Here is a 23,747-nt window from a genome sequence, read left to right on the forward strand (position 1 = left end):
GGGAGGTGGAGCTGAGGGGGCTCCATAAGACCTCATCCCATCTCTAGCCCTTGTTGGAGCAGGCTGCTAACTAGGGATGTTGCAACCAACTGGCTTGCCTTGCTAGCTCCTGATCTGGGGACAGTACACCAGGAGATATCTCCATGCTGGTGTGCACGAATGAAGGGTAGTATAAAATTGGCTCAATAAATAAATCAGCCTCCCTGCCCAGGCGCGTAACAACGATAGGGCAAGGGGAGACAGTTGTCTGGGGGCCCCACTGCCTGGAGGGGCCCCCCAGAGGCACCTCACGTGACTCCCCATTGCCCCCTGCCCAGCCCCAAGGCCCCTCAGCCACTTGCCCTCTTCGCCGTCTCTCCAGCTTGTTCTCCTGGCCGGCAATTGAGCAGCAGACAGGCTGCAAAGAGCTCCTTTTCTCCCGCCTCTCAGCTGATCGGCGGGTGGGCGGGGCTTCCACTGAGGTCTGGTGTAGGCCTCTGTGAAGCCTGAACTCGAGTAGGGCCCAAGCCAGCCCGGAAGGAGGAGGCAGCCAGAGAGGCCTCCACTGTTCTCTGCAGCAGAAGACCCCTTGCTGCCAGGTAGAGTGTGAACTCCTTTTTGTGGTTACCTTCCCCACCCCCACCCCCCGGATATATAGGGATCTGCTTGCCATAGGGCTTTGATATGGGGGGGAGGGACTGAGAAGTCTCTGAATATTTATTTTTAAACAGCTTGGAAAATTTGCTGGCTTAAAAAAAACTATCTAAAAAGTCCTATAAGTGGCTTGTTTCATGGCAGAAAATTGCAAAAACTTCTGGAAGAAACAGTATTATATTTATTTTATTCATTCATTTATAAATGCACTTATGTTCAAGTTGTTTTGCAACCCAGAAGGTCTGAGTGAGAACTGTGAAGCGTGTCTTCTGCTTTTATTTTATTTTATTTTTCTTGTGTGTTCACTGCTCCCCAATAACTTGCAGGGACTTCAGGGTAAATCTGGCCAACATGTGAATGCAGCACCTCCATTCCAGAGGAGATGTGTCTTAAAGGGCTTTAAAAGCCTCCTGTGAAAAACCTCCTGCAATCAAACTTGACTGAATTTGTTCAGAATTCTGGGAAAACAAACATAGGCTCACCCTGCACGGTTGAAAGTCTCCTTGGCTAATCTGCAGCGAGGGGCCCATTTTAATCATTCATCTTTCTAGTGTGTTCTAGGCATTAAAAGTAAAACAAATGTATAGTACTCAATGTATATCACTATATATTGTGACGTGTGCGTGTGTGTATTCAGTGAAATGTATTTCCAGGCAGCATACTTATTTTGGAATATCAGACTTAAATCCTTGGGGGCCTGGGGTGTGCGGAGGCCCTGGACTTTGAGTGGGGGGGCCCCATTTTAAAATCTTGTCTCTGGGCCCACTCCAACCTTGCTACGCCCCTGTCCCTGCCTAAAGGCTTGTCTGCTTACTTGGCAGCACAAAGCCCTCATTTGCTGCACTGGCATTTCCTACCTCACACGACTAGTTCAGAAGCTAGAAGTATAACTCCCTGCCCCACAACACCTGGCATTGCAACATTGCCCCTTTTTATATCCTTAATACAGCCCTGACACTCCCCACCCACACCCAAAGCCTATCCACAGGAAGCTTGTGAGAGCCAGCTCATCACATCGTACTGTGGTAGGTCAGCATTCCACATGATTGTATCACAGTAGACTACAAGTGGCATGATCAAAATCCAAATTATGGGGTTTTAGAACATTCTTATATGGCTTTTGAGCCATTTTTATTCTTAAAAATCTCTGTACAGGTCAACTGTAGCATGTATCTTTCTGAAGAAGCAGACAAAATCAAACTGAGTCCTACTGGTTTTCAAGGAACAAATAGAAACAGGGGCAGAGCCAGGGGCAGAGGGAGACCAGCAGTGGCCCGGATTCAGCCTGCCACCGCAGCCCTAGCCCCACCCCCTGCATCAGATGCATCTGACGTCAGATGCAGGGGGCATAGCTTAGCTCTCAAACGGGGTCATGGGGCCCTGTTTATGAACAAAATCTGGCCAGCGTCACATTCGCAGCGTGGCCAGGAGCGACTCTCCCTGCCTTTCTCTCCCTCACTGGAGATAGAGGAAGGGAAATAAATGCACGCTGGCTGGGAATGAGCTCTGGAGGACTCAGGCTGGCCCTCTGGCAATCGGGACATGCCTGCATGCACATGACAGCACATGCAAGGGGCATCACTGGCATGTGTGGTGTGCACAAGGCAGGGCAGCCAGGGATGGGACAGAGCCCGTGCCTCTGTTCCCTGGCTCCACCACTGAACAGTAACCTATAATGGTATTGTGAGCAGAAGTTGTAGGATGAGAGTCCTCCATAAAAAAGAAATGCACAGAAGAAAATCTTGACTAGTAGCCATAGAAGCAGGAGAAAAATCTGGATAAATAAGTAACATCCACTGCAGCATCAGAGGCAGAAAATGACAGAACAGTAAAAGAATGACCAGTAATAAAGAATCACATAAAATCCTTTTATGATCACCACTATTCCCCTCTTTTAAAAGCAAGCAACAATAAAACATATTTTCATATATAGAAGTGTATATATTCTTCTCTCTGTGTTAAGTGCCATGTTCCATTAATTCAGCAGCAGATGTAACTCAGAATCATTTTCAGTATCAATCAAAACTGATGCTTGTGTGATCAGTGAAAGTAAGTACATTCTGAATTTTGATTCTGAGAGCTATAACAGTTAGAACATTGATTCTTTTCCCCCTTTAAAGTGATAAAAAAATCTATTTTATTTGAGTTTCTCTCCTTCCCCACCTCCCCACAAATCTACGTATTTCAAAGTAAACTGGAATTATTTTACTTCTTAATTTATGTTGTGAAAGACTTGCATTCATAGACATACAAGTCCCCTTTTATAGCCATCTGAGAGTTATGGGTCAGTGAGCATTCTTTTGCTGTGTTGTTTCTGGGATAAAACGTCAAGACAACACTTATCTCTAATGATGAGTCAGGAGCAGGGAGCAGAGAGAATATCTCAAGATTGTCCTGGATTCCTGCTAGAAAGAAAAGAAAAGGTTCTTTGTGAATGGGCTTCCAAAGGCCAGGCATAAAAATGTCCGTGGATACTTTACACCCAAAGCCACTGCCAAGACCGTGGGACACTGAGTCATCCTCTTTGGACTTCAGCTGCCTGCTGCAATAGGGACAACCTTCCTCCAATTATGACACTCATGCCTCCAAAATGAAAACTCCCAAATTAGCAACAGCCTCAGAGTAAACAGACTCTAATCCCATTGACATATCTGAAAGAAATGACTCGAAGGTCCAGCTAAGTGGCGTCATTTTGGACTTTCCCAGACTATTTATGAATCTTTGATCACTGGCTCGTGTATGTTGTTCCTTTAGAAAAGTGAGCAGAAAGACAATATGAACTCGCCTTCCAAAGAAAACTTGGCAGCTCGGCTTCTGCAAGCAGCACATCTAATTTATGCCGTGAATTTTTATGTGGCTTTTCCTCTTCCCCCTGCTTCTCTTCCCTGCTGTCCTTGCGCGCTTTCTTCTCCTCAGCTTTGAAGAGAGACTTATGTGCCTGAAGCAACATCCACAGAGGGCGAGTGTGCGTAGTAATGCCAATCCAGGCTTCCCCACAGTGGACTGCAGCAACGGGTGTGCTGCTTCAGCAGTACTCACTCACTTATAATGTCCCCCAGGAGCTGGCTTACCCCAGGGTCCTATCTAATCACATACCTTCAGCTTCATCTTGGACTCATCTTGCTGCCTACTAGACAGTACTCCACATTATATATATTCTGCCTGGACAAACAGGTAGTCTCTTACCATGCATGGGGGATTTTTTTCTCCCTGTAGGGTCAAGACTAAGGTTATCATTGCCAAGCTAGTGAAAGCACTTTTATCTCATCATTGTTGCTATGAGATTGGGTACAGAATATCTCAACTAGAGAAAGCTAATGATTTTGGCAAATTGGATTGGCAATTTTATACCAGCTGTGACAGGTCCTGGACATATTTATCTCTTCCTTCATTATAAGGGGGAAATGCATTCTAATATTTTGACATAACATATATACATAACTAGTAGCATATGCTCAAAAGCAACCATGGCGAGTTGGGGAATGCAAAGTGATGTGCGTGGTGTCTGGATGAGAAGCCTAATCAGCTCCTATTTCCCACATATAAATGAAAGGCTTGCCATGAAACTTGTTAATTTCCATCACATTAGTGCAGCGATCATATTGCAATATCCTTTTTCTGAGCTAGCCAGAACTAATTCTTTTAATCTCTGTTCTTCAGAGAAGTTTTCCAGTTATGTAATCCTTCTAGTTGCTCTCAGTTTGAATTTGTTAGTCTTGAACATGCTTCCAAAACAAGATGATCTATTGCACATGTAGCATCACAAATACCCAGAATGTCATCTAGGAAAGCAGAAGTCCCATCTCATATGGTTGTTTTGTTTCAGACCATAGGGCTGTTCTTACAACCGGGAATAGGGTAGGAGAAGCCTCTGGTCTTAATTTGGGAGCCATACACACTCAATTGGTCATCATGAGAATTCTACAAGCAAGGTAGGACGAGGGGGAAATGATAGTCTGTGGGCTGGATACAGAGGCAGGCAGCAGCAGCAAGTCCAAAACTTGTACCCAGCTCTAAAGTAAGAGTGGAAAGAAAGCACTTCTTGAGTCTTCTGCCTCCATACCCAGATTACAGATTATCATGCCCTTCTCCTCCTCCTCCTCCCTTGCCCGTAGATTTCTCATGATGACCAATTGTTGTGTTTGGTACATACTTGTGAGCCAATCAGGGTAGTGCCTGTCAGTGAAATCATAGTCATCACGCCAAGGGTCAAAGCCAGAAAGCCATCTGTAGGATAAAGCAAGATCAAGATCACACGTGCAAAGGTCAGTGCTGATGCAGTCTAATAGGAGTGGGCAAGAAGCATGGCCAGACAAGCCATGGGTCAGAAGCCAGAGGTAGTAGAGATGTGCAAGAACCAGGTCGGAGGCCCTTTTACGGACATCTGAACCGGTTCAAAGGTCTGGCGTTTTGGCCTGTTTGATGGGGGGGTTACATTTAAGGAGCAGGGAGGGTGCTCTCTCCTTCACACACACACACACTGCATCCCCCCCCCGTGCTGTATTTAAAAATAGTCCCCCAAGGTGGCAGCTTACCTCCTTGCCCCAGTGTGTGTCATATCAGAAGTGCCCGGTGTGCATGCACACGTCACGCACATACATGCGCACACACATGCACACCAGGCACTTCTGGTCCAAAGTACACCAGGGCAGCAAGGAGGTATGCTGCCATCCTGTGTGACCATTTTTAAATACAGTGCTGGCAGGGGAAATGCAGTGGGGATGTATCGCAGCAGGGGGGCAGTAAAAGTGGCAGCGGGGGTAAATGCAGCAGGAGTAAAGAGCACCCTCCCTGCTCCTTAAAGGTAACCCCCCCTGCTGTCAAACTCCAGGGTCTCCACACCCCCTGGAGACCCCCAAATCCTCCTTAGTCTTTCGCGGTTGGTGTGGTTGCTGCACTGCACTGGGCGGCTGAGAGTGACTGTGACCTGCACTGACCTCTGCTTTAGAGACCGAGGGGAGAGTGAGGAAAGAAATGTGTGGGGTGGGAATATGTTAAGTAGCATGTTGAAAAGTTTTTGCTAATACATATTTGCATAAATATACCTGTTTTATATTCTTACATTCTTGTGAGTTCAGTTGCTGTTTGTGCCCTCAAGAGCCCACATGTTAAAAATATTGCACATGTCACGGAGTGTGTGTGTGTGTGTGTGTGTGTGTGTGTGTGTGTGTGTGTGTGTAGGAGGAGGAGGAGGAGGATGCTTAACTTGCAGAGGGGGAGGCTCCAAGGCCTTTAGGTCCAGGCTCCAAAATTACCTAGATACACCTCTGTTCAGAGGCATCCTATCTCTGAACCTGGAAGCATCCTATAGCCAGCCAGACTAGTAGCCACTGATAGACTTGTCCTCTGTGAAATTGTCTAAACCCACTTAAAGCCATCCAAGCTGGTGGCCATCACACATCCTACAGTAGAGAATTCCATAGATTAAGTAGAAGATTTGCATGCCAAAGACACAAATCCTTTTGCTTATAAGGAGCGACTGATCTGATCTGTTCACCTTGCTATAGTTATTATGAAGTCTAACCTAGTAACTATAACAAATGTTCTTAATACATACCACATTGTTGTTTTTTACACTGTGCTCTTTAACAAATCCAGGAGTGGGCCTTTAACCCTTGTACATGCTTAAATCTCTCCCACTGAAACAAGTGGAACAATAGAGGAGTGGCTGCAGCACAGCACATCCTTTGCATATAGAAAGTCCCTGGTTCAATCCCTGCATCCTTAGCAGGATGCAGAAAGGACCCTGTCTAAACCCCTGACTAACCACTGCCAGTCAGCATAGATAATACTGAACTAGATGGATCAGTGGTCTGGCTCATTAGAAGCTAGCTTCATATGAAAAGACACAACTCTTGAGTATTTGCAGCAGTGAAAATGTGTTTAGGAGAACATACAAGAATAACCTGGAAAGGCTCTGGGTGAACAATGCAAGTTTGCTATATTCACATCAGTTGCCCATTTCTGAAACACTGACTTATGTTTGGAGGGTATGATAAAATATTTCAGATAATCAATAGGGCTGTGCATCACACTGAACTGACAATTAGGTTCAAGATGACACAAACCCTATTTTCCCTCCAGAAATGATTCCAGAGAAAAATTCCTCCACTTTCAGAAGCTGATACAGTACCATACCAAATTGTATGGAATGGATTGGAGGGTAGGGGTGGGGGTAGGGCATACCTTAAGAGAAGAATCAGTTTCTGCAAAGCAAGCAGACACAGCAGAAGCATTTCAGAATGCCACCTTTCGATCCACTCTACCAATCTCGAATGCAGCAGGGCAGGAAGCAATATCATGATATGGTGTTCTTTTCCTGCTGTGTTGCTTGGTTACATTACCTGCAGCATTACTTGTTACATTTCCTGTAACTATAGGGCCATTGTCTTATTCATTCATTCATTCATTCATTCATTCATTCATTCAACACATTTTTAATACAGCCCAAAACTTACATCTCTGGGCAGTTTGCAACAAAATAAAAACAGAAAAAGTAAAACATTAGTTAAAACAAAAACAAAATGTTTAAAACTTTACAACAATTTAAAAAATTTTAAACAATATTTTAAAACAGCATTAAAACCATTAAAACAATATTAATTAAAAGCCTGGGTAAGCAGACGCGTTTTGATTTTAAAAATCTGTCAGAGATGGGGAGGCTCTTATTTCACTAGCAAATGCACTCCAAAGCCTCGGGGCAGCAATGGAGAAGGCCCTTCTCTGAGGAGCCACCAGACGAGCTGGTGGGAAATGCAGACGGACCTCTCCTGATGATATCAATGGGCGGTGGGGTTCATGACAAAGAAGACGTTCTCTTAAATACCCAGGGTCCAAGCTGTTTAGGGTCTTATAGGTTATAACCAACACCTTGTGTTTTGCCCAGAAACATATCGGCAGCCAGTGTAGCTCCTTAAGTACAGGAGTAATATGGTCTCTCCAAGATGACCCAGAGACCAACCTAGCCGCCGCATTCTTGGCCAACTGTTGTTTCTGAACTACATAAAAAGGGCAGCCCCACATAGAGCGCATTACAGTAATCCAGTCTGGAAGTTACCAGCAGATATATCACTGTTTGGGGGTCATTCATCTCAAGAAATGGACACAGCTGGCGTATCAGCTGAAGCTGATAGAAGGCACTTTTGGCCACTGCCTCAACCTGGGAGAGGCTTGTATCCAGAAGCACCCCTAGACTGTGCACCTATTCCTTCTGGGGAAATGTGACCTCATCCAGAACAGCCAGATAAAAATCTTCTCTCAAGTTCCGACCCCGCACAATGAGTACCTCTGTCTTATCTGGATTCACTCTCAGTTTGTTATCCCTCATCCAGCCCATTACTGACTCCAGGAAGGCATTTAGGGAGGTTATGCCCTCTCCTGGTGATGCTGACATGGAGAAATAGATTTGGGTGTCATCAGCATACTGATAGCACCCTGCACCAAATCTCCTGATGATCTCTCCCAGTGGTTTCATGTAGATGTTAAACAACATCGGAGACAATATGTAGCCCTGAGGGACACCATACAAAAGTTCAGATTTGGAAGAACAGCAGTCTCCAAGGGACACCATCTGGAACCTGCCCGAGAGGTAGGAGCGGAACAACTGCAGAGCATTGCCTCCCACTCCGAACCCCCTCAGACGCTCCAGAAGGATACTATGGTCAATAGTATCAAAAGTCACCAAGAGATCCAAAAGGACCAACAGAGTCACACTTCCTCTGTCAATTGCCAATTGGAGATCATCCATCAGGCCGACCAAGGTAGTCTCCACCCCATAGCCAGCCCGAAAGCCAGTTTGAAATGGGTCAAGATAATCAGTTTCCTCCAAGACTGTCTGGAGCTGGGAGGCCACCACCCTCTCAATTACCTTGCCCAGCCACGGAAGGTTGGAGACAAGTCTGTAGTTTCTCAACTCTGAGGGATCCAAGGTAGGCTTCTTCAGAAGCGGTCTAATAATTGCCTCCTTAAGACAAGGAGGCATCCTACCTTCCCTCAGAGATGCATTTATAATCTCTACCAGACCTTCTACAACAACCACCCTGCCAAATGGTATAAGCCATGTCGGGCAAGGGTCAAGAGAACATGTGGTAGGCCACACCATTCCAATCAGTTTGTCCACATCCTCAGGAGTCACAAACTGGAACTGATCCAACCTAATCCCATAAGAGGAGTCACTGGACACCTCCACTGAAGTAATTGTGGAGAGGGAGTCTAAGTCGGCCCAAATATGAAATATTTTCCCCCACAAAGAATTCATTAAACATATAACAGCAGGTAATCAATGGTTCCAGATTCTGATTCAAGGGAGGAGGGGCACGTATTAGCTCTCTCACAACCCTGAACAACTCCACCAGACGTGCACTTGCAGATGCAATACTGGCCAAAAAGAATCGCTTCGTTGCCGCACATATTGCCTGAGCATAGGTCTTCAAATGAGCTCTATGTTCCAATCTGTTGGACTCAAGCCAAGTCTTTCTCCACTTGTACTCCAGTCATCTACCTTGCCGCTTCAGCCCCCATTGTTCTTCCGTATACCAAGGGGCCAGTTTTGAAGTGGGTCTGAGAGGATGCTTAGGAGTGATCATGTCTACTGCCCCGGTGAGTTTGTTGTTCCAGTTCTCCACCAGGGCATCAACAGGATCACCAGTAGAGCCAACACTAAATCCCTCCAAGGCTTCTTGAAATCTTATTGGATCCAATAACCTTCTTGGGTGGACCATCCTAATAGGTCCTTCACCCGTGCGAAGGTGGGAAGTGATTGTGAGTCCAACCTTAACCAGATAGTTAAGATGGTTTTGCCAATAATGCACCAGGGAAAGGATGCAATATCATCCTTTTGCTTTCTGCCCTGGTGCATTCTAAAGTGATAAAGTGGAAGGAAAGGCAGAGTTTTAAAATGAACACGGGGTACATAGGAAGCTGCCTCATACCGAGTCAGACCATTGGTACATGTAGTTCAGTATTTTCTATGCTCACTGCCAGCAGCTCTCCAAGGTACCCGGCAGGAGGCTTTCCCAGCTCTACCCAGACATGCCAAGAATTATACCTGGGACCTCCTGCATACAAAGCAGATGCCCAACCACTGAGCGATGGCCCCATTCTCAGCAAGGCAGCTGTTTTCTTCACAGAAACCAGTTCTTCACTGAAGGTAACCCCCCTAGTCCATCCCATGTATTGAGACAATAATGATTATAAGCTCAGTGACCACCCTCTGCATCGATAGCTCTATGCAAGGATGGCTAGGATCAACAGGCCAATAATTCAACCCATGCACAGGCTATGATAATTGGGCAAAATTATCAGAACAAACTTGGCTGGAGTAGACCTCAAGCTGTTACAATAAATATGGAACCTTGATATAGTAACCATTCCATTGGCATCAGTGGCTCTTGTTTTCCAGCAAATCACTTTGGGGTCGGAATATGACTACGGATATGACAAGCATTTATATTCCACTTTTCAACAAAAGTTCCCAAAGCAGTCTACATATAAATAAATAAATAAATAAAATGGCTCCCTGTCCCCAAAAGGCTCACAATCTAAATGCCAGGAAATATTTTCAGTTGTGGTTGTAGTCATCTTATGTATACCTTTTGCCAGGTTGGTATATAGAAATGAGTTGTGATTACAAGTTGCTGGAACATGTGCAGGCACTGAAACAGTCCAGACAGTTGGGCTAGAAAGAGATGACTTAAGGTTCGTATCGAGGGTAAAAACAACCTTGAGTATACAGTAAAGGGGTAAGAACATCCATAATCATTTCAGTGCTTTTCAAATTGCTATTCAGAGTGATTCTGCTGCACTCAGAGTAGAATTACTGTGAGAAAAGTGAATTCCATAAAATAAGATTGTACTAGCATAATAGTAGCAATTTAGTCCAAGAAGTTTATTCACTCTTGTAATTTTAGTAGGGTGTTTATGAAGACATTCACGTTTAGAAGGAAGTAAGCAAATATAGTTAATTAAAACATATTATAAACAGAGTTTAATTTCTAAAACAATAGAGAGGTGATGAGGTTCATGCCTGGCTGGAAATCATCCCATTTTATGCTCTCTAATCTCAAACTGGGCATATCTTCATACTCCGTGATGGTTGGTACACTCTCTGCATAGATTCAGAAGCCCTATTCAGACATTGTTGTATATGCAATCAGGTGTCCTTATACATGCATACATTTTTGTGTGAATGACTTTTGTGTGAATGACCTGGGTACACTCCCTCTCAAATGCAGGGTAAAGATCAAAAGTATATTACTGTATGAGTATTGAACATAACATGTGAATAACTGTACAAGCACAAAGATCTGTGCATTTCATACTGTGCACAGAGTGTACATGTGTGAAACATAACATGTGAATAAAGTTAGAGTCCTGCTGCTGCCTTGTACAAATAGGTCACATTTTCGAAGGCTGAACCCTGGTGCTGATAATCCACCTATGGGCTGAGCCAATACACTCTAAGTTATATTTTCTTACAAGAAAGTTCTGTCTTGTAAGAAAAGAATTCTTACAAGCATCTCAACAAAATTATGCCACCTCTTCCTTCCCCTGCCACAAAAGCCAAGTATTTACCTTTGGAGCTGGACAGAGAGGAAGGACAAAAGCAGACCTTCCCACAGCCCTGATGCAATCTCCTTTCCCATCAGAACTGAGACTAGAACTTTCAGTTCAGAATCCCAAGAGGGAATGGTGCTATTTTGCATCGTTTGTTCCAGGAAGAGAGCCTTTGGAGGCCTTCTGCCTTCTCCCTGGTGCAAATGATGTAAATAGCATCAATTTCCCACCAGGACGTCCAGAATTCCCCAAGCATGGCAGGGGAAAAACGCCCTTTAGGGATGTTCTGGGTTCCCACTTCCACCTTCCCTTTCCTTAAAACTTAGCACTTGGCTTTTGAATCAGGGGAAGGGGGAAATGGTGGCAGCCTGCAAGACTGAAATGAGTACATTATATACTGCTCTTCAACCAAAGTTCCCAAAGTGGTTTACATAGAAAAATAAATACATAAATAAAATGGCTCCCTGTCCCCAAAGGGCTCACAATCTTAAACAGATGGTTGCAGATACCAGCAACAGCCACTGGAGGGATGCTGTGCTGGGGTTGGGTAGGGCCAGTTTCTCTCCCCCTGCTAAATAGAAGAGAATCACCATTTTAAAAAGTGCCTCTTTGTTCAGTTAGCAGGGGTACTAATACTATCTGTGCTAGTTTTGATCCTGGCCATAAGCATTCTCTTTTTTGAGTGTTCCTGAACAAATGCTCACAACATCTCTAAGCCAGGGGCGTAACTATAATAGGGCAAGGGGAGATAGTTGTCTGGGGGCCCACTGCCTTGTGGGGGACCCAGAGGCAAGTCACATGACTGACTCCCCCAGCCGCGCACTCGCCCGGGCTTCCTTCAGTTGTATCCATCCTCCGAAATTGATGTGAGTGTTAAGACCTGGAGCGACCAGAACAGCATGTCTTTCTCTAGTACCATTAAATGATTTGCATCGTCCACAATTTATAAAACCTTTTTAAAAACAGCCTCATTTAAGATTTCTTTACTTTATGAGATGAGCTTCAGTGAGGGGGGCGTATTTTAAAATCTTGTCTCTGGGCCCACTCCAGCCTTGCTACGCCCCTGCTCTAAGCTGCACTCAGTGAACCTAAGTTTTTTTTAAAAAAAAAAAATCCCCAGGCCAATGCATGGGGAAAGTAAAAAAAAAAATCCTGCTTGACCTTGAAGCAACTGGTTAATCTTGCACAAAAGAGCAGATGATAGCTGCTTCAGTTCTCAAACTGAAGCAGGGTGTCAGGTCTGTGACCCTTTATGTCCAGTCAAGCTCTGCCTCCCTGCAGCCCAAGCCACATGGGCACATGCAACATCACCACCCTCCTTACTGGGGAGGCAGGGCCAGCAAGGTCATCCCACACACCCATCCCCTGTGCATCCTAAAGACAAAAGATAATGGCTGACATGATGAGTAGTCTACAATCTCCATAATGAGCCATCCCAGGGCTGCTAGGATTCTACTTTGAAGTAGTGATTACAGAAGTGGTGTTTCCAGTGGTTTCCCCATTTTCAATAATGGTGAAAACAGCACAAATGCAGCGTCCACAGTCACTTCCTCAAAGCAGCTCTGAAATCCACAGCAGCTCCAAAATGGACCATTATGGACATAGTAGATGGCAACTGCTGCTTATTTATTTATTATTTATAAAATATGTATATCCCACCCCTCCAGTACAGTACTGCTCAGGGCAGCTGCCACTGCCAGCAGGTGTTGAACAACATCCTTGAGAAGAGCTATCAGTCCTCCTGAGTAGAAAGAACATAAAATTGCAACAGTGTGTTTACATATATACACCCACATCCCACACTTTCCCTCGTCCCCCTGGGTGAGCAGGAGGTAATGGTCCCCCTGGTGAAAGTTTTGGCAGAGAGGAAGCCCCAGAGAATTGGGAATCTGCTGCCATATGGACACAGAAATACAGCCATGACTCTAAACATTGCCAGGACTGCCAAGAGTAGGCCAGTCCACCAATGGCCACCATAACTATTTCCTGCCCACTTCCCTGGCCATCTGCATACCCCACTTTCCATGAGCTCCATGTTTGTCCCCTCCATTCAAACACCTGCAAACCTATTTTAAAGTGCAGAATTTATTCCGAGTATAGGATTTGAAAGGAAAGCTGTGCAAGAGTGCACCAAACTCAGCCTTTTGCATTATCTAATCCACTTCCTTTCCATATTATTTACAGTATGAGAAGTGCTGCAAAATGACACATGCATTTGGTCTGGGATCACCAGCAATTATTGTAAAGGTGAAAGCAGATACTACAAATTTTAACAAGGCTTTTTGTGTAAACTAATTGCATTAGAATACATTAGTAAGAGTGCACATTGTAGGTTTTCTGTTTCCCTGGAAAGGTCATCCTAGATTCTGGTTACATAGCTAAAGAGGAAACTGTATTATCATAGTTATCCAGTGAGCAACTGCATGATAAGTTTCTTTTGATTTGCATTATCTGATTGTAACAGAGTCGTTTTCCTTCTGCTAAATGAGTAGGGAAAGACCTCCAGTGACAATAGGGAGAAGTTCAAAGCCTTTGAGTTTTATTACAATGCACTCATTTTCTACAACTAGGCTAGTGACTGTACAGTCCTGACAGGACGCTGGCATGCTTTCTATAAAATACTGAACACTCAGTGAAAGTTTCTCTTATTTTGGCAAAAGTCAACAGGGTTTCTGCTTCTTCAAAGATACATCAACCCCCTGATGAGCCACAAAAAGAATGAGCTCTCTTGCTCGCTCTCTCCCCCCCCTCTCTCTTTCACTCTCTCTCTCTCTGATTCCTAAGTGGAATCTGAAATTGTAAGCTGCGCTTTCCTGTACAGAAAGACTACTGGCCTATATCAGAGACCCAAAGAAAAGTATTACACCAGCCTAAAATGCAATTCAAATGCATTTTAAAAGTAGGAAGTTTGCAGGGAATTTGAATATAATATTGATGGCATCCCATATCTTTCCATTTTGGCCAGTAATAAATATATCCCATGCCGTCTTTGTGGTGAAATAGATTTGTGCCCAGTGAACTATGCCAAGAATCTGTGGACACAAATGTTGCGAAATTCATTGATGAGTGAGAAATCATCTACCTCACAAGCTGTTCATCTAAACAGTTGGCCTGGTGACTAAGGGTATACTGAAACCACAGATAAAACCAGTTGAATAATTATTTTTTCTCTCTCAGCTCTGGGAATTGAGAAAGATATCTAACACATTCTCAGGACCCTCACACCAGGCTAGTTTGAATAATACATCCAAGTCAGCTCCCCTCACACACTATTAGGGATGTAAACAGATACCTGTATATCCCCCTCCCCTCTAATGGTATACTTCCTCTTCACCTAATTCCCTTTCTCCTAATATAACATCTTAACCATTTCATCACACACAATTTAAATATTACATCAATGGAGGCTCCTCATTTGGGGCAGAGGGGCCCCCCTCTTGCCCCCCTCCAGGCACAACTTGGAAACCAGGGCAGTCCAGAATAGTCAAGTAGTATATAGTATAGAAGTATATAGTATATATATCCTCTACTATATAGACCTTATGTCAGGTTTTGTTTGCTGTTGGTCGGTTATTTTTAGGGATATGTGAGTCATCATGCATCAAGCCGGCCCAGTTCGGGCGGACCGAGTTTGAACCAGACCGCCCCCACCACCGCCCACCGCCCCCCAGTTCAAAGAACTGGCTCATAGGCCAGCTCGGGAGACTATGCTTGTAAAGGGGAATCCGGCTAGGATTACATGTAAAGGAGGATCCCTTAGACTAAACAGCGGGGCAGTGAAAGGGGAATATTTACATTTAGTTTCCCACTGAGGGGGATGGTGGAGTTTGGAGAGACATCAAAGGTGACGGTGGAGGCTCCTTGAACCCTCGCCCCCAGCCTCCCAGATGATAGGCCGGACCAGCTGCAGCCCATTTCGGGCCACATGCAGAGGCCCAAACCAGGCCTCAGCCAGCCCGACGTATTATTAGGGAGGCCAGCAGGCTCCTCCTGGGTTGGAGGAGCCTCCCATCCTCAGCAGCGGGAAACCAAAGGTAAATATTCCCCTTTAGCTGTCCCCGCTTCATAGTCTAGGGCAGGGATTCTCAAATTCGGGTCCTCAGTTGTTATTGGACTTCAACTCCCATAATCCCCAGCCTCAGTGGCCTTTGGTTGGGGATTATGGGAGTTGAAGTCCAATAACACCTGAGGACCCAAGTTTGAGAATCACTGGTCTAGGGATTCCCCCTTTACTTGTAAAGGGGAATCCTAGCCAGATTCCCCTTTACAAGTATATCCCCTGAGCCAGCTCAGCCAGCTTAATGGCTGAACCAGACCAAACCCTATTCATCCAAGCCCAAGCCTGCACTGTGTCAGCTTGGCTCACATCCAGTCCACATACACACCGAGCAGGCCAAATGGCCGGCTTGCATACCCCTAGTTATTTTGTGTATTATCTTTTTCCTTTTTTCTTTTTCGATGAGTGTTAGTAGTATTGAAAGGAGAAGTCCTCAGCATAAGTTATTTGGACAGGTTTGGACAGGACTTATATGGATTTCAAATCTGATAAAGGATTATTTCAAGTAAATGTTGCACAGAACTGCAGCCAATTCTATACAGTTTATTCCAAGTAAAGCCTTAATGAACTCATTGGGGCTTACTCCCAAGTAACTGCTGTGTGCATAGGATTGCAGCCTGAGGACATATGCCAGAAATGTTTATATTGTAAGAAAGGGAGACAAAAGGTTTGCTTTTTTAAAAAATGTACTGTATCTGCATATTTGTGAGAAGAAAGGAAGCTAGTGGGCTCTTTATGTGGCCAAATACACTGTGGTATTTTCAAGCAGTGTGAAACGTGTATATGCAGGTGCTAACTGCAAACAGATGCTCAAGTCTCCAACCCTTCCCCACTTCAGCTGATCTTCTTCGTCTACTCTTGAATGGGGTGAGGAGGAGAGGGCTGAGGAGAAGTGGAGCAATGCTGACAGAAGAAGGGATGGAGCTACTGAAGGGAAGAAGAGGCATGGGGACTTTAGGCAGGGGCACTGCTACTTTCTACACTGACACCCACCATGAACTACTCTAAGGGCAGGATTCCTTTACTCACAACCAGTCAAAGGGCAAAATTAGCACTAAATCAGCACTAAATAGCCAGTTGCCACATGCTGGTGCGAATGATGGAGATTTTGGTTGAGACTAGTAAATAACGTCTAGACAAAGCCATAGAGAAAACCATTGGCTGGTTCTTTCTAATAGTAGAAAATGCCTACTATTAGCCCCACTTTTGGCTACCACGGCTCCCTTCCCTCCCCTCCCCTCCCCGCTCCCCACCAGGCCCCAGCTCCAAGAAGCAGCCACTGCCACTGTACTACATTAAAGCAGCATTTTGATTGGGGGGAGGTAGCTGTTTGGACCTGACACAACCACATGATTAGGAGAACGGGAAAGGTACTCTGGGAGGGGGAAGGGGACATGCTCTTTGATGTCCCTGAGTCTTAAATGTCTTCCATTAAATGAGAATTATTATTCTCTTGTTTAAATAGTCAGACAGGTGTTATTGACTGGTTTGTTTTATCCAGACATCGAGTCCTTCCCAAGGACCTAGGATGGCTGAATTTTATTGTCAATGTTGTTGTTGTTATAAATATCGTCGCAGATATCCATAATTCAATTGACTATTTTTCTGTGGGTAGGAAAAAAATATTTATATATTGCCTTTATGGACCTATTGTCCTCTTCTGACTTAATCAACTGGTCGGCTATAGTAAAAACTCAGGGCCAAACTGGACATAACAATGAAGATACATGAAAGCATTTGTGTTTCTTTACTTTTTTTTTTTAAGTAGCAGGTGCAGGAGGGATGATTGAGTTCAGGGCCATGGCATGGGGCAGCCATGAACTATACTGCCCCCATGCCACTTTCACAATGAAAATCCCCTTGCCCAGAGCCGCTATTTGCCCTGTTAATAAAAGCTAGGGGCATGGCCTGTGTCTCTGCATGTTATACTAACAGGGCAAGTAGCAATTTAAAGGAATCTCATCAGGAAAACAGTGCAAAGAAAAAGAATTAACTCTCTCCTCCTACTATATGGTATCAAACCAGATGGATGCCTAAGTGTCTGCTATAAGAAAAAAATGTAATGAGTTAAACATGTTTTCATACATCTGTATCACAGTGTATATTTTAGCTCTGATCCATAACAATGACAGTTATTCTTCCTGGTTCAAGATTTGTACTCTGACATACATCTTATTTTTATGTTGTTGTTGCTGCTGCTGCTGCTGATGATGATGATTCAGTTAAAGCAAAAAAACCTTTGATTTACAGGATAATTATGAGTGTGGTTGCTCCAACTGGGCTCCAAAAAGCGAGGCAATTTGATGGCCCATGATGTTCATGCCATGGTGGAATGAGACCTGATCTGAGATCTTGTACTGGCTTACAAATCATAACCATGGAAACACAATTTGGCTAGGTCCTTCACGCTCCAGTCCACGATCTACGTAGGCTGGTGGTAACAGAAAAATCGGCAGATTAGTGTGACTTCAATGTTTAAGAAGAATTTGGTAGCATATACCTCTGGGCATATGGTAAGTGCTGTTACCAATGCAGGAAGTGGACTGGCGTATGGAGGAGTTAGCCAAATTGTGTTTCCATGGTTATGATGTTGTAAGCCAGTACAATATCTCAGACTGGACATCAGGTCTCCTCCCCTCATGGCGTGAACATCATGGGACACTGAAACTCCTTGTTTTTTTAGCCCAGTTGGAGCTGCCACACCCATAATTTTCCTGTAAACAACCTAGTGGTTGTTGGTTTTGCATTAACTGAATTTTCCTGTTTTGTTTAAAAAAAAAAAAAAAGGTCAGAAGTAGTCTGTGTTCAATAAAAAGAAAGAGGCCATTTTACTTCTTACTGGCATGCAAGATGGCAGGCAAGTGGGGTAGCAGTGGCAGCAGTAACAAGAGTGGGGTGGTGGCAGTGGCACAAAAGTGGAGCTGGTGGCAAGAGTGGCAGAGGGTGATTGAGTGGGCAAAACAGCGAAGAAGTGGCAGGAAGAAGAGCAGAAGCAGCCAAAGTAGTCCCAAGGCAGTCCCATGGCCACTGCAGTGGGGCGATTATTCACTTCAGTTCTGGCTGTCAAGCTGCTGAAGTCCCAACATAATATCAGCAGGTGCTACTTGCACCCTTATATTCTAGCCAAAGTTGCAAGTGTCTACCTGTCATGTCACTGTTAAACATCCTGGGCCCTCTGGCTAGGCAGCCCTTCTTCTCCCTTATGAGGGACAAGGTTGAAAGGTGGTAAAAGCTGTACAGGAGCACTGAGGCCCACCAGTTCTAAGGCAGATTGAAGAAAACAGAAGCAGCCAAAGGTTAGAAGCTAGGTCTGTGTGAGAGACCCTGTTCTCTTATTTACCAGTTACCAGATTAGCTTTTTTAAAGCCAAATTTTGAGTTACGGCCCATTTGACTCACGAGTATATCCCTCAGGTTCTGGCACTGCTGCCAGATAAGACTGTAATGGTTAGTGGTGAAATATTTCCTCAGCCAACCCCTTCAAAGGCCCTTTTCACAGCTGTTTCCAGGGAAACAAGGGCAGAACCTGTTTACTCCCCACTCCCTTCCCACTCCCTTTTTCTCCTCACAAACGTTCCAACTCTACCAGGTATGTGCAAACTTATTACAGGGCTCTCTTTGTTCTTAATTTGTAGAAATTCAAATTTAGTTTAACCTCTGAAAGTGTGTCATATGGAGGACAGGCCATCTAAAGAGACCTTTCCCAACACAATTGCTTCAGTTTGTGCTTCCCTATTTGGATGCAGACTATCCCATTATAAAGATAGCTGGGCGGAAAGACCCAACTGTGGTCTTGTAGTTTCATGTCTGCTTTTCAACTTTTATTCTTCATAACTTAGCCATTTCCCCACAGATTCAGTTTTTTAAAGCCTGGTGCACTTGTTGAGCAGGTGATTCTAGTATAATGCCCCTTCTAGCATGAATAGCATAAACAGAAATCTTTGAGAAGCCACAGAAGTTTGGGTGAGGGGTTGGGTAAAATAATATGATGGAACTCTTTTTTATCTCTCTAGTGATAATACACAAGTACTGTACTCTCGTGCCTATGTAATTATGATTAATTGTGTTGATTTTCAACATTAAATAATTACAAACAGAGACAAGGTTTCAGTCAGACACAAAACAAAAATTGTTTACTTCATTCCCACCCGATAACTCTTAAGGCCTACTCCTTAGGTCTTAAGGGGTTTCTTTAGGTCTGGTTTCTTTAACAGGTACTAACCTAGCCCATATCCCAGGAACCCACCATGGGCGGGGGGATGGGTCCCATGCTTCTGCCTAACAACATGTCTGAGAGTCCAACTAGGGAGCAATGTCCTGACTAGCAATAACATGGACATCCAGAAAGCGAGGGGCCAGTGGTGCAGATGGAGGTGACACTAGGCCCAAGCTGCAAACTCCCTGAACCTGAAACCTCCAAGCCTGGATGCCCAGAAACCGAAGCTCTTGCTTGAGCTTCCATCAAGGCACTAGAATCCTCAATCCAAGGGTTTTCTACTTTACTAAGCCTCTTCACCAACCCAGACAATCTGCCCAGCAAGAAAAAACAGAGAGGCAACAAAGTACCAGGAGCCAGACCAGAGTGCTGCCTTAAAAAAAGAAAGAAAGAAAGAAAGAAAGAAAGAAAGAAAAGAAAAGAAAAAACTCTGCAAAGAAGCAGTGTCCAAGAGTGAAAATCAGGCCCTGTCCTGGAAGTATAAAAAGACTGAGTTGTGGGAGCACGTTGTCTGCTCTCTGGGATCTGTCCAGGGTCCTGAAAGACCTGCTTCAGATGGCCCTCTCAAAACACACATATCCACCATGGTCCCAATTCACATTGGAGCAAAATGCACCTGCTAATACAGATGCACAATCAGACATGATTGACTTTGCATCTATTTGTGAAGCCAAATACCAGTGATAACCTCAAATACCTCATATATCAGTGCATCAGATATATGTGCTGAAATCTGGTGTTGTGGCAACACTGGGATCCTGGAAAATATCCAAAATAATTTTCTTAGATCCTTTTTACAACTTCTCCCAAGAACCCAGCATCTCAGGGTAAAAACTGGCAAAATACCTTTGGCTGAAGCCTGAATTTGGACAATTGGAATGTGGTTATAAATAAGCCAAATAAAAGTCAAGGTTGCAAAAAATATGTCTTCTGGGCCCAATTCCTCATGCCCGCTTATAGCATAAATGTATGTGGTATTCTAACATCATTCATTCATTCATTTATCCAAATATATCTGTCCCACCTCTTGGCTCTCCTGGCCCTACACCACAGGACCTGCCTCACAGGACCTGCCTCATGCTGTGAGAAGAAAATGAAGGCTGAGAAGAGATCTATGTATGCCACGAATAGTCCTGAGAGGAAGGGTAGAATAAAACTATTATTCTTAATAGTTAAAAATACTGGGGTTTTGGGTGTTTGTTTTTTTAAAAAAGACCCCAGTTCCTATATCCCCAATACATGGAACCTAGATTTGAGTTCCAGACAATGGCTATTAAATTGTTTATTAATGGCAAAACAGTTAATATTAAGGAGTGTGCATGAATCAAAACATGTGATTTGATTCAAGATCAAATCAAATCTCAGACCCCCAAATTGATTTGTCAGAAGCAGCTGGCTTAGCCCCCAAAATCACCTGAATCAATTTGGGTGATTCAGATGCTATTTTGAGGCACATTTTGCTGGGAAAACAGGCCTCAAAATGGCACTTTTTAAACAGGGAGAGCCGGTCTACAAATTGAGGTTAGCGGCTAGACCAGCCCTCCACTCTGGACTTAGTGCATCAGCCTGCCTCAGACAGGTCCACCCAGTCCACCCATGTAGACCTATCTAAGGTGGGCTGACATGCGAAGTCCGGAGAGGATGGCTGGTCTACCTGCTGATCCCAATTGGTGGATCAGCTCTCTTGTTTTTCCATGGAGAGCTGGTCTACGAATTGGAATCAGCAGGTAGACCAGCCATCCACTCTGGACTTGGCACATCAGCCTGCCTCAGAGGACAGGTCTACCTGGGGTAGGCCTGTCCTCTGAGGCGGGCTGATGTGCCAAGCCTGGGGAGGAGAGCTGATCTACCCACTGATCCCAACTGGTAGACCAGCTCTCCCCAGAAAGAAGTGCCACTATTTTGAGGCCCGTTTTTCCAGCCTCATAATGGCTGTTGAATTGCCCGAATTGATAAGGGTTGAATCGGGAGTGATTCTATTCGGCCCCAAATCTGGCTCTTTGTTTTCAGGGTGATTTGAATCGAGCTTGAATCATAGAATTGCCCCCAATTTGACCAAAATTGATTCATGGGAGAATTGAATTGCACATGCCTATTAATATCAAGGTGACTAATGCTCCTAAAGTGGAGGACTAGGTACAAGATTTACCTGATCTAGTTTTGCATGAAAAATTGGACTTCACCAAGGGTGATAAATCAGAAAAGTGGGTAAGAATTTGGCACAACTTCTAAAGTGTATTTGGCACAAATTCACAAGTGGATTTGGCACAACTTCCTAGAAGTGCGCTAAAAGACAATCATACATTTTCTAATCTCCTTATTTCTAATCCATCTAGGCACCCATATATTACAGTAATCCTCCTCCTCCTCCTATTCCTCCCTCTCCCCCACTCCTTTTTTCCTTTCTCTTTCTGGTTTCTTCTTCTTTCCTTTCCTTCATTGAATGAATATGGGAGTGGGTAAGAGGATGGGATACCATGATAATGGGAAACCAAATATGTTGTAAATGAGAAAACATGTTCAATAAACTATTAATACATTTTAAGAATCCACTTCCCATATTTTGGGAATTGGTCCATATCACTGACTAGAAATAATGCATTCCTGATATGAAATGATAGTATCCTCAAAGGAGATTTCTAGAAATTCCAGTCAGGACAAATATTTTTCTTCACCATCTGTATTCATTCATCAAGATGAGCTCAAAGTTCAGGATTCACCTTTAACATACATCTCTGCTAACTGGGCAAAGGAGCACCTTTTAAAGTGATGGTACTTATATTTAACACCTTTTAAAGTGATGGTACTTATATTTAACAGGAGAAAGAACAACTGTCCTTATTCAGCACAGCACAGTTTCCCTCCAATGGCGGTTGGTAGTGTCTCAGCCATGCATGAATGTGCAAGGGTGGCCCTTCCATAAGGCAGAATAAGGCAATTGCCTCAGGCACACACACAAGGAGGGGCAAGGGGCAGCGAGTGCCAGCCCCCTCCCACCATGGGGACCATCCCTGCCACCTACTGCCATGGCCCTTTCTATCCCAATTGGGCCATGCTGTTCATTTTCCCTGCCTTGCCCAATGGGGTATGCTTTGCTTCACTCAGAAAAGTGCCTTGGAGAGAGAGAGAGAGAGAGAGAGAGAGAGAGAGAGAGAGAGAGAGAGAATGTGCATGTATGCAACTGTGACCCCCTTTGGGACACACCTTTTCTTATGTAAACTGCTTTGAGAACTGTTATGTTTAAAAGCAGTGCATAAATATTTGTAATCATGATATATCAAAGACTTCAACACTTCAGGTTATCTTATCCTTGAGCATGAGCTAGCGCTCATGCTCGCACTCGCCCTCACGCTCTCTCTGCCCTCTCACTCTCTCGCTCTCTCTCATATGCACCAAAAACTCATTGATTTCAAAGTTATAGGTCTGAGGTTTTTCAAGGCTAGCAATAACCATGTATTTTAAAAGCCTTTACAGGGTTCAGATTAATAAAATTACTGTCAGCCTTACTTTATGATCAGCTGTAAATCTTGAACACCAAGACTAAATCAGAACTGTCTTCCCACCCGGAGAGTAGCTTTGCTCCTGCTAATTCTACATAAAACAAATTACTGCTTCTTTTTACCTGTCATTCTGGCTCTCTTCTATGCTTTTTTAAGAATAAAGACTAACTCTTCTGTAGAACTTCGATAAACTTCTATACGGCCAGCAATATGGACACATTTCTCCTAAGTGGCCATCCTCTCCAATTCCATGACTTTTTAAAACCAAAACTACTGAGGCTGCAGTTTGAAGGGAAAGGCCAGTGGGAAGACGGAAGGGCTTCTCAATCCTTTTCTTTTGCCATTTTCCCACCCTAAATCCTCCTCGGCTGCTTTAAAGGAGTTTCATATCTATGCAGAAAATTACCGGGGGCTAGTGCAAAGGCTTAAGAAGCAGAGATGATCCTTTCAAGAGGTGGGATTAGGAGGTTGCTTCAGATGGCAGGTTACTGAGGCGCCAGTAGGGTTAGGGCCTATGATAGCGGTTGCAGGGAGTACATCGTACCCAGGCCTGGGGTCCAAAAGGGGGCCCGGGAGCCAAAGAATTAACTGTAACTTATATTACATGTTATTGCAGCAGTTCATAGCTTATCTGTAGAAGTTTTGTGGCCTAATGATGATAGCTATGATCACCAGCTCATATAACTATGATCGCCAGCTTGGCTAAACCAATTCAAAAGATCAGGCATCACATATTGTACGTTCTGATAAGCCAATATCTCACCATGTCTGAAAGTGATGTGGAGAGA

At 44.3% G+C, this 23,747-nt stretch overlaps 1 long non-coding RNA gene across 1 annotated transcript in view; it reads left to right on the top strand.

Moving 5' to 3' along the window:
• Positions 1-507: 507 nt before the first annotated feature.
• Positions 508-23,747, top strand: part of LOC128333278 (uncharacterized) — a 65,769-nt gene continuing 42,529 nt past the window's right edge. The window contains exon 1 of the long non-coding RNA XR_008310904.1: positions 508-578. This is a non-coding gene — a long non-coding RNA (uncharacterized LOC128333278). The remainder of the gene's footprint in view (positions 579-23,747) is intronic.

Source organism: Hemicordylus capensis, chromosome 1, assembly GCF_027244095.1.
Source record: "Hemicordylus capensis ecotype Gifberg chromosome 1, rHemCap1.1.pri, whole genome shotgun sequence".
Taxonomy (NCBI): Eukaryota; Metazoa; Chordata; class Lepidosauria; order Squamata; family Cordylidae; genus Hemicordylus; species Hemicordylus capensis.